General features: G+C 40.0%; 1 long non-coding RNA gene across 1 annotated transcript; it reads left to right on the top strand.

Annotated features, from left to right (window-relative positions):
- Positions 1-811: 811 nt before the first annotated feature.
- On the top strand, positions 812-2,640 carry LOC118557570. Its single transcript, XR_004927925.1, has 3 exons — positions 812-1,129; positions 1,334-1,508; positions 2,412-2,640. It is a non-coding gene; the product is annotated as an uncharacterized LOC118557570 (long non-coding RNA).
- Positions 2,641-12,685: the final 10,045 nt, after the last annotated feature.

Below are 12,685 nucleotides of genomic sequence, written 5' to 3' on the forward strand. Positions count from 1 at the left end.
AATTATATCAGGGTGGTAATGTTTATTCAATGTCAAGAGACATCCTCAGTCTCTACCCACTCATATGTGCTTTGGCAGCGGAACCAGTGGTCATCTTGCTTTTCAGGGAAACACAAATAGAGGACATCACCAGAAATGGCATTAGCCAAACACTGTCCCTTCATGCTTTAGATTTGTTGCTATATATATAAAATTGGTTTTATGCATCCCTTCTATTACAGACATTCTAACCAATTACTGAATTACAGCCAATATTACTGGGCATGCAATGTCAATAAGCTTACCAAATGGGGTGACAGCAGGGCTGACACAGGCCCCTTTTGGCAACTACTATAGTTGCATAAACCTTCCACTTTAGATTCAATTTCTAAAAATAATGTTTCCATATTTGCTCTCCGGCTTCATTTTCCATACTTGGTAAGAAAGGGGTCTTCTCCAAAGATAAGGACACGTAAAAGAAAATACTTTGTGATCTTCCCATGCTTCCAGCCAGGTTCTCTATTCTATCACTTCTTCCAAACCAAATACCTTGTTTAAATCATCCATCCTCACTTAACGAATCATCCACTAGGGTCACAATTTACTCCTTGCTCACCCTTAAGGCTTCTGAGAGACTGTTTCTCTGATATACAACTTCCTTGACACTCCTGATGTCATTTCAATGATTAATCTCAAGCCGACCTGTAATAAGGAAATACGTACAGGTACTATTACTGATACTCAGTACTCAGTGGAACTAAATTGCTGAGTTTACTCATCCTCCATGCATGCTAAGCATTGTTGATTAAAATGCAATCATGTGGTAATAATAGAGTTCCGGGGTATGACGTTGTTACGGGACCGGAAACCGGGGGCACCGCCATCTTGGCAGTATTCGGCAGCATTCGGCAGATTGGCAGACTGTGGTGGTGAAGAAGGCTAAAGATGGTTGATAACTGTTGTGCACCAGGTTGCACAAATAAACGAGGGAAAGGGAAAGGTTCGTCGTTTTACCGCATTCCTAAAGATGTGGAGAGGCGAGCTAGGTGGATCAGTGCCATTAAAAGAGCCAGGAGCAGGCAAAACAAGACTCAAAGATGGGACCCCCCAGCCGTTGGATTCCGCTTGTGCAGCGATCACTTCGTATCAGGTAAGTTACCGAATATAAAGCTTACTAACAAAAGTATCTTCATTATTTAATAGGCTATAATATTGGTTTCTGATCAGTTTCATACTAGCTAGTTGAATTATAGCATGCAATTCGTGGGGCTACCGATGTCATATTTTGTAAGCTAGTGCTAACGTAGTAAACAAAACCCAGTTCAATACTGAAATGTTTCTATTTATTTTATAGGGAGAAAGAGTGATAATCCCTTTAGTCCGGACTTTGTTCCATCTATTTTCAACTACGTGCCATCTCCAGAGAAGAGGAAAAGAAAAATGAGACTGGAGGTTTTCAACAGACGACAGAAAGCAAAGCTACAGAAGATAGAGCAGACAAAGCTATCTGCAAAAGCCATCCCTCCCAGGTGAATATATCAAAGTTCCTTAACCTGTTAAACCCCACTTGCATGGACTTGGTAAAATTATAAACCAAAAAGTTTTTTGTTGAAGAAGCCGTTTATATAGGAAACGGATGGCACTATGTGTCATTTTGTAAAAGAAAAGAAAGGGTGAAACATGCCTCATGCAACAAAAGTAAAAATAACCCTTTTTTTCCCCCAGCCTTCTTATTGGTGGCTGTTATAAACAGACAAACACATCATTCAACAGTGGCTTTTAAAAAAGAGGAAGAAGTTGCTTTTTAAAATACAGTATAATAATTAAAGGCTACCATTTTGTAGAATATTCTTGTACTTCACTTTTTTCCCCATGTTCTAGTGGCTCCCGTGGAGGCTCTGACATAAAATAACAAAGTAAATATGAAATTAATGCAAAAATACATACTGTAGAAAGTGATAGAAACATCTAACATGGACAGTATTTACGTATTTAATTTGTCTATTTTTTGCCAACCCTGTCTCCTGGCTTTAGCAGACTTTGAGGTGTTACCTGTCGTTTTAATGAATGACTCAAATTCAGCATAACCTTCCATTTAAAGCTCGTGTTCTGCTTGGGAGAAAAACTGTGGGCGTTCTTTGGCCATGCTGAACAGCCAATAGCAGCGTTGCTGATCATTGTTTCTACTATCGAAACATTTACCCTTTTAAACAAACGCATGAACGCGCAGGTTTCTCAGATAACTCAATCCAGCGATACTAATCATAAACAACAGGTTTGTTCGAAGAACCCAATTAGCCGGATCATGATTAGCCGGATGAAATCATCTTGGATGTGTCATTTGATCTCGGATGTTTTAAGCAACGTACGAAGAACGGACCCCAGTAGTGTATACATATACTCTTTATATACTACTTTTGTGTTTTCACCAGAGCATCAACCGATTGTCCCCAAGACAGCAACAAGGACCCTACTGCAGACCAAACTCCCACCACAGAGCCTTTTGAATCTACCCATGAGGAACCTGAAAATGATGTCCAGCCTGTTCTCCATGAGGATGATCCAGCAACTCCACCATGCAGCACTGAAACCTGTGGTAAACGCATCCAATCTCTTGAGCAAGAATGCCAAGCTTTAAGGACTGAGAATATGTTGTTGAAAGAAAAAATTAATAGGACTACACTGAATGAGAGGAGCTTGCATAACGATGATAAAAGAGTTAATACTCTCACTGGTTTATCAACATATTCAATTCTCATGACAATTTTTCATATTGTGGCTCCTTTTCTCAAACTTAAATCTGGTTTAACATGTTTTCAGCAGTACATGTTAACTTTATTAAAGCTCAGAATGAACTTGTCCTTTGAATTTTTGGCTTTTCATTTTGGCATTGACTCAACCACTGTTTCAAAGCTCTTCAAACATTGTATTAGTGTGATGCATTGTAGATTGGTGCCAAGTCTTGTGTTGTGGCCTGACAGAGAATACTTAAGAAAATCTCTTCCATATGCATTTCGAAACAGTAGCTTTGAAAAGACAGTTTGCATAATAGATTGTTTTGAAATATTTCTAGAAAAACCCAGTAGATTGCTAGCCAGTGCTCAGTGTTACTCATCATACAAATCACACCACACAATCAAATATTTAATTGCAATTTGCCCTCAAGGTTCCATTTGTTTCATTTCCACTGGATGGGGAGGTTGCACAAGTGATAAGTTCATCACAGAACAAAGTAACTTTTTATCTTATTTGCACCCAGGGGACGTAGTTTTAGCAGACAGAGGTTTCCTGGTTAAAGAGTCCATTCAGAGATGCCAAGCTGAATTAAAGATTCCAGCATTTACTCGGGGAAAGAAACAATTAGATCCAGTTGATTTGGAGAACACCAGATGTCTAGCCTCTCTTAGGATACATATTGAAAGAGTAATAGGAGTTCTACGTCAAAAATACACTGTCTTGCAAAGCACTGTCCCTATAAGTTTCACAGACATAGACAGAGAAAATGATGTGACCTACCTTGACAAGATTGTGAGCATATGTTGTGCACTTACAAATGTGTCTGAATCTGTGGTGCCCTTCCAGTGATGGGGATGTACAGTAAAATGATGTGACTGGCTACAGATGTGCTCAACCAGCAAATAAACCTTTGTGACTCTCACTTCTTGCTTACTTGTTGTGACATTACTTTTCATCATTTTGATCACTCACTATTTTGATGCGATCACATTCTGTTTCTCTTTACAGATCAAGTTTCCCTGATTGCTACAGATACTTAATACTAATGATGGGGAAGAGAACAATACTGGTTTAACAACTGTTTATTCAGAAATAAGAGTACAGTATCAGCTACTACTATTTACACATTTCACAGGTTTTTTTGTTTTTTGGGCATTGATTACTTTTCGGCAGCTGGGACATACCCACTGTTTTGGGACCCTTTTCATGGGAAGGCAGGTTTGGTGAAACTTTTTAACTGAACAAAAACCCGATGCACAGACCAACATGTTCCCTGCTTCTGGCTCACGGCAGTAGCACCACTGTTGTTGACTATGATCAGCTGCTGCTGCTGGTTTTGGCGCAGAAAAGTACTTGGCTAGCAGCTCTGGAATGATACATTTCTTAAAGAAGTCACGGGCACATTCCAATTCTTTGTGAAAGAAATGCACATCAGGTGTGATGCGTTCAACAAATGGTGAAGTGCTTGCCCTTAAAGTCCACAGAATGAAATCACAATATGGTTTGTCAGTAACAAATAGCTGCATCTGCACTTGATGATAGTATGCATGGTCCCGCTTCAGTCTAATTTTTTCTTGCGCATCTTTTTCAAGGCAAAAGTGAGCAACAGAATCTACTGCCTCATTAACAGAAAGGTCCTTTACAGAAAATGGGCACTTAATTTCTATGACACCTGAACCACAGCAGCTGCAGGAAACATATCCATCAGGTGAGGCCCCAATAAATGGGTGCAGGGGTGAAATCCTGAATCCAGCTGTTTCTACCATGACATCCGTGTGTGAGAGGCGATGCTGCATTTCATAGTATTTTCTTGCCAATTCCTCGTGCTGGCATCCCCATCTGAAAAAAAACACATTAGTTTTGGACAATAGTAATGCCACCCCACGTTTGTACCTCCCTGCACTTTCAAAAGGATACTACTTGGTTTTACACTCCAGCTTTTTTAGAATAGTACTTCCTGGATTTACCCTTCCTGTTATTTTACATACATCACATTCACTTGACCATCTGGAAATTAAAGTTTTACACATAGGAGCAGATACACACTGCATGCCCTATTTTATCCTAACCCTTCTATGCTCTTGAATACCTGGTAGCCTCACTGGTGAAATTATGGGACTTTGGGTAGCATATTTGTCTTATCAGAGACACTGCAGGCTTTCTGACATCTGTCTTTGTGGCTGCTCTGAAGGTAGATCCTGTTACCCTACCACTCCTTTGCTCAAACCAGATTTTGGACTTGGACTGGGCTCTGGTCTCCTCCTCTACAATATCACTCTGAAAACATGACGATCAAAACTGTTACACATAACATTTTAAGTTGGCACAGACTGTACACATGCAGTACATGATAGCTTTTAGATTTCAGTTATTAGCTCCTGTTATTTTAAACAAAATAAATATGTTCTGTACCTGTTCTTTGGTCACAGCTATGTCTACAAATAGTGTTTCTGCTCGATCTTGTAACTCTGCCAGGTTGAGGTCTCTTGCCTGCTTGTCATACAGGATGGTGAGGGGTTCTGGTAGATCCAGCATGACAGCCTTTGGCACATAGGATGCTGCATACTCTTTGACAACAGACAGGACTGCTGGTTTGATGATCTGGTCCTCTTGTGTGCGGCATTGGGAGAGGTTGTTGTAAAGTTTGGCTTGCTCAGCTGTGGTCAGAGGTGGGAAAGCTGGGGGGGCAGAATGACCTTTTGAAGATTGTCCTTTTTTATTTTGTTGAGAGTTGTTAAAAATTATGTCCTTGCCCTGCTGATACTCCACTTTCTTTACAGAGTCCTCACTTGGGGTGGCCCATTTGCACTTCTTAGATGTTACAGCTATCGCTTCATTTCTGCCACTGTTATGCTGCCATATGCTGAACAACACAGCTGACACATGGGAACAGCTCTCACCAAGTCCAGCTGTGCAATTGCAGTGGGCTCCCAAGACAACCCCATCATTCTTCACCACCATCCATGGCTTTAACTGCGGGTCATTAAGCCTTTGGGAATGATTAACCTATAAGTTACATGAAATTAAAAATGTCAGCTACCTTGGTTGAGAACATCAAAGATACAAACTAGCTTCAGATAGCCAGACGCACCACGGATAGCTAGCCAAGCTAACATAAACAAACAACCCGGTGTTGTGCGCAATTCTGTTCCCCCGTGAAAATCTGTTCTCCCTGTGTCGGGAGCGCGCTTTACAGCCGTTTTCACGGCGCTTCTAATTGATTTCTCGTATGATCATGTCAAGGTTGTAACATTCAGTTTATTCGGCAGCTGTTTACAAAATTGTAAAATAGTTGTTTCACCGAGAAATCAATCAGAAGCGCCGTGAAAACGGCTGTAAAGCGCGCTCCCGACACAGGGAGAACAGATTTTCACGGGGGAACAGAATTAACACCGGACCCCTACTAGCCATGCTAACGTTACACTACCGATTAAACTGGGACACTTACCCTTCCAGTGATGATAAAGCAATTTTTTGCTTGAAGATTCCACAGCTGGATGTTCGTTACAAAGCCAGACTGAGTCCATTTGTAACCCTCCAAACTTTTGTAGGCTTTTAGAGAGTCACCCGAGAAGGACGATGGAAAGTTTATCAGATAGTTGTATATATCCGGATACTGCAGATCTGGGACGTCTTTTTCAGCGGAGATACTTGTGAAAAGCACCCCGGGGGCATTGTATGGGTCGGTAATATTTAATCTATTTAATTTTTTAATATAAAGCTCAATATCATTCGAATTAAAGTGAGATGAGTACTCCGACGGTTTGAAAGCTTCGGCGCTGGCGCTGGTCATTTTTACTGCCAAAATGGTGTCCCGAACACTGGTAGTCACGTGGGGTCCGGATCTCTATTGATGCTGTTGATAAAGGTAGGTTGATGGCTTAAGCAGTCATTCTTTCTCAGCCACAACAAGGAAGCCACATGCAAAGCTCAAACAATTCCCATCATATCTTACATGTTATAGTCATCAGAAATATATCTTTGACATACTTCAGTAGGCAACAAGGAGATGTTTCATTTATCTAATAGTAAATTCTTGTCTCCAACAAGTAAATGAAATATTGAAATTTGCTCAGGCACCAACGCGAAGAGTCTAGTAAGCTGCACCTACTGTATTATACATACTCACATCAGGGCCCTCACAGTTTCAAGGCTAACTTCATCATTAAGTAAAAACTCGCAGAGGATAGAAAATCCAACATCCTACAAAAACTTTACTGAATTTCAATTAGTTTGAAGTTTATGACACTATGCACCCTTTGACTAAACTTCAGTTAGTTGCTCAACAAAGATAAGTGACTGAATAAAATCAGATCTCCCAGGAGAAAAGAAGGATGGTCTCTAGTTTTCTATTTAAATTTTTTGTTTTTTATTCTTTTTTTCCTTTTTTACACCTCCTTGTCTGGCTGTGTAGCACAAATAATTGCTTTCTTAGTGCCAAAAAGAGCTCAACAAATTTCCTTTCACATGTGGAGCATTACTGCTTTTGCTATAGTGCTCCGCTTAATATATATGCAAAAAACGTTATTAGATATTATTATGGGATATTTAATGGACAAAGAAACGGAAAGGTAAAAGAGAAAGAAAGGAACAGAAAAAGATGAGGAAAAACATTAAATGGAGAAAAGGTTACACAAATTGGGCAGAGGAAAAAGAGAGTACAACATAACGTCCTTGGAGTCTGCTTATACGCCTGCAGAAAGAGATATATACAGAACAACAAAACTAACAGAAAAAGTATCATAGGTACGAACAACCAACGGCAATGATAAAGTCACTGAAAAATATGCAGTATTTTTTAATACAAGATGTATTTAGTGACAGCCAAAGCTAATTATAGTGTTTTTTTTGTATAGAAGTGTATCTGTACCTACCAATTTTCACATGTGAACTTATGTGAGTCAGATGGAAAAGCACATGTATACATGTTGATTTGGAACAGTTCATGGTGAAAAATCATGAAACCCATGGGTTTCACATATATATCACAAATTTCCACACAATCGTGTAATCATGTGGAAATTTGTGAACAGGGTTCAGTTGGTTCAGTCCATAGACGCTTGTTGGCGAGATGGTCTTCTTGAGCTGTATTGGTAAGATCCAGTAGACTGCGAGAGCTGATACTAGTGCTTCACTCAGGGACCCAGAAAGATAGATGTCCAGCTTGGATAAACACAGGTTGCATGAACCTGTCTATAATGAGCAAGCATGAAGCGACAGTGGAGAGAAAAAAAAAACCTTTTGGGAAGAAACCTCTGGCAGAACCAGGCTCAACATGGCGCTCTTCTGCCGGACCGATTTAGATGTGACAGGGAATGCAGTAAGGTTCCGGGAGGAATTACACTCTGACAGGGACGAGGTTGAAGGAGTACCATGGAAAAGCCAGATGGAGCTTGGCTACGATGGTGGAGAAGGGAACAGGGTCATCTGAGTCCAAATCAGACATTGCGCAACCACTGCTTGCGCTTTGGCTAGGTAGCAGGCTGAGACGTGGATTTGAAGACCTTTTAAGATGAACTCTGGATGCTTATTGGGCTTCGTGGAGGTGCTGTTCAAAGCTGATTGGCTTGCGTTGGAGGCGGATGAGCCTCTGATTGGATGAATGTAAGTAATTCAGTTTCTTCAGTTGAATTTCCGCCTAGGCTTCATATAAAATCCTAACGGTCATAATGATGTGAAGAAATTGTTGTGGCATTTTGCACTTGGAAAACATGTTTGTTGGTAAAGGTTAAGCCATGGAATAGGGGGGCAAGGGTTAGGAAAAGTCTCCACGGCTTTGAGTGCCTTCCGAAGGGAAAATGTTCAACTGTGTGTGTGTGTGTGTGTGTGTGTGTGTGTGTGTGTGTGTGTGTGTGTGTGTGTGTGTGTGTGTGTGTGTGTGTGTGTGTGTGTGTGTGTGGTGAGGGGTATCAAGTGTGTCTAAACCTGTTAATTATACATGTTCACATTATACAGGAGGGACGGGGTGATGTATTATGTATTAATATCAGTGCTGTTGACATTGGCAAGTACTGAAACATTCATTGTCACCTATGTTACAGAGTTTGTTGGTGTTCCAGGCTTGTTCTAACCCACATGTAACCATTTCTTAAGACAGCTGCCAATACAGTGCGGATAAAGTATGTGGAATAAACAATAAGGTCTATTGCTTACATAACGCTCTGATCATTGTGAAGGAATTCATAAAGTGTATTTCCTCACTCTTCCTATCTTACCTGATGCAATACATACATACATACATACATACATACATACATACATACATTAATGTATTTTATTGGGACTTTATTCGTTAGACCAATATGCATGACAGTGAAACACAGCAAATTATGGTTTTTAACTACCATATTTTTTCAAATAAAGATCTAAGAAGGGTGTTATGCCTTCAACCTTCAAAAACTGCCTCAATACAAGTCCTCCTGTGTGTTGAGGCAGTTTTTCTTATGAAGGCCTCTGAAATGTTTGGGGGAATTTATTGATATTATTTGATTCATACACTGCTTTATAGGAAATCAAAGGAACAGAGTTAAAAAAAAACACCTGACACATCAAAAACATGATTTGCAATTTAAAGGCATAAAAACATGTCACATTATCACAGATATTTTAAAGGACCGGCAATACCTTTACTGTCCCACAATAGGGAAATTTGTTAAAATTATAAAATTAAAATCATAAATTTTGGCAAATAGGAAGCTAAGACATGATAGAAAATAAAATGATAAAATAATATTTTGCCTTTATTGGAAACCATTTGTAATGCGTATAGTTAGATGAACCTGATATTCCAACCAGACACAGAGTTATGATTTTTTTTTAAAAGATCACAAGGAACTAGGAAGACTTCAAGCAGCACACTGACAATGGCAGCACACATCAGTGAGAGCTGAACATGAACACCAAAATAGAGTCCAGCTGGCTGAGCAAAAAGGACCTGGTAGAAACACAGTGGCAATGCACATGATGTGACGAACTGACAGGGATGGGTTTGCTGAGGCGGGTATATATAGACAGAGGACAGGTAAGCAGAGTTGGCAGTAATTAATGGCAGCAGGTGGAGCTGATCTGAGCTGAGTGACTGAGGAGTGGACTGAGCTGATTGGGTTGTGACAGATGGCTGTTGGATTAGGGGAGTGGAGTGGGAGTGGTTATTTCTTTTTTTATTTTTATTTTTTTATTTATTTTTTTCTCCAGTGTCCTGTCTAGCAATGTGGCAATAAGAATTGATGTCTTAATGCCAAATAGAGCTCGACAGATTTTGCTTTCACAAGTGGAGCAAACAGCTTTCGCCATAGTGCTCAGCTTGATTTGTGCTTGTAAATAGCTTTATTGTGATTCCTGCAGGGAGAATTTCAAATTATATGGACATTACAATGGGAGAGTAAAGGAAGAACAAGAAGAGAAAAAAAAGAGAAGGAGAAGAGGTGAAAGAAAGAAGAGATAAAAGGGAGAGAATGATAAAACGTCCTCTGTCTGCTCCATCACCTGGAAAGAGACACAAAAAGAACAGCACAACCAACAGACATAAAGCAACAGATACAATCGAGTAACACTTGATGCCATTGCTAAATCATATGTATTATTATTTAAGCTAACAAGTGTAATGTGATACCTGAAAAAAGAAAGTGAAAGATGCAGAAGGTCGACTTAAAAAGTACTTTCGAATCCACTCCAATATACGACTGAGAGCCGTTATCTCCCAGTGATTGTCAGACCACGCTTTCGTTTTGGCCAAACAAAGCATCCAAAGAGCCCAGAGAAATCGGGGATCCCCCTCTCTTTGCTGTGTGACGGACCGGCATTCGCCGAAATGCTCCAGGACGCCCGCGGGTTTGAAGCTGGGATAACACAAGTAAACAGGACTTTCCCCCTTTTATTTCTCTTTTCACCCATAAGGTGATATATTTCGTGCCTGGGCAGAAACTACTAGTATTTAGTTTAATGCTTAATTACTCCAAGACGGAGTTTGTTTAACTGCTGAATATTTCTGATGTATGTGCATGCATTTTGTAAGTGATTTTGGCTGTGTTTGATTTGTGGTTCATAAGTGACCCCACTGCGGGTCGATTTTTCCATCTTTTTCCACGTTTCCTCTCTTTTCCTGTCTTGTTATCAGTTCAATCGCTTTGTTGGAATTCTCAGTCCGCGCTCCGTCTTTGAATTCCTAATTTAGGAAGTCAAGGTACCACCCCACATTAGCGTAAGCGCTGATTACATCATTAAGACCTCCCCCTTATGTATCATGCAAGGTCGTAGGTTGTGTGTCGTCATTATCACCATCTTGGGAAGGTGCAGCGAAGCTAAGCTGTTAGCTAGCTTATTGGAAAACATTAACGCGTCCATCTGGATTCTCAAAGCTGTTTTGTCTTTTAATGCTGCTACATCAAGTGCTGACGTCTTGAATGTGATGTTGAAACAACTGAGTTAAACTAAGATTTGCTACCTCTTATTTTAATCAATTTTTGACGTGGTTTATTTTCTTTTATTGTTCTTTTGCATGTTCAGTTTAGTAGTGAGTAGAGCTTCCTAAGTTATTGAATTAGATATAATTACCGTAACAGGGAATTGTTTTGGTTCAATAAATAACGTGTAGAATAGTAATTGTTTGTGTTCATTTCAATCCAGAGTCTGCATGGTCTTCAGAATACAGAGCTATCTCTTTTTGAGTTAACATCTGACATTAATACAGAGACATTTACATTGGACTGAACACTAATTGCAGTTATAATTTGAGTTATCAACACATGCTGGATAAACCTCATCGGTCAGAAACCGATCAAACCCCCTTGTCCTAGCATAAATGAGTTCACAACAGCTGATTAATAAATCCATTATTGGTATTAATCATTACAAGCTTATAGCCCTGAGATCACCACCATTTGAACCATATTTTGTTATAGCTAACATTTGAGTTTGAATGACCTATCAATAAATGTATAATAATAATTTATAATTAATAATAACAATCATCATATTCAAACAGTTTTCTGGCATAACAACACCTCGGTTGGAATAAAATCTCAGGAAGTCCAAAGTTTCACTGTTGATATCAACTCTGTGGATAAATATATAAAGTTCACACGAGAGGATGTAAAAAATGTCAGGTTGGCTTTCCTGGACTGCAATGTCTCTTTCTCGGATGGAGGACAATTAGAAACTGAAGTGTGCCTTTGACCCACCACCACAGGCCAGTACTTGCAGTTTGACTCCCATCACCCACAGAGCAGACAATGTCCCCACACACTCAGGAACCAGGGAGAAGGAGAAATCACACATAAGACAGGCCCTAGAGCAATGTGGTTATCCCACTGGGCTTTCTTCAAAGCAGACAACAAACCCGAATGGGATTTCAGCCAGCCATCGGGTGAAAAAAAAGACATCACACCCAGACCCAAACCAGTAGACATTCTGTATGTTGCAGGAGATTCAGAAAAAATTAGATGTTTATTTTCTAAATATGACATCCCACTGACTTTTAAACCCATAAACGTATTATGGTAACTTCTGGTTTACCATGCCTGTGCAAATTCTCAGTTATCCGGGTCATGGCAACAGCAAACAGGCTTAAATCAGAGTCATATATATAATGTAATATATAATCTCTTTGGAATGTGTTGGATGCCTGAGCTGTAAACTCTGGGGAGCTGGAGATGCAATCCTCCTCATCTCAGAATATTTGGGGTGACTGGTTCACCCCAAAGATCCTGTCCCCCGGCACAAACAGAACAATGTTGTGTTTGATGTAAAGTCCCAGGGGAACTGTGACTATACACTATACCCTCCTGAAGAAACCCTCCCTGGACCCAGATAACCTTGCATACTATTTAAAACATCCACTTTCTATCCAAGGTACTTGAGAAAACAGTTGCCATACAGCTTCATGACTACCTCACACAACAATCTGCTTGAAAATTTTCAGTCAGGCTTTCGTTTAGCCCACAGCACTGAGACAGCTCTGCTCAGGGTGACA

This window comes from Fundulus heteroclitus, chromosome 23 (assembly GCF_011125445.2).
Source record: "Fundulus heteroclitus isolate FHET01 chromosome 23, MU-UCD_Fhet_4.1, whole genome shotgun sequence".
NCBI classification, from domain to species: Eukaryota; Metazoa; Chordata; class Actinopteri; order Cyprinodontiformes; family Fundulidae; genus Fundulus; species Fundulus heteroclitus.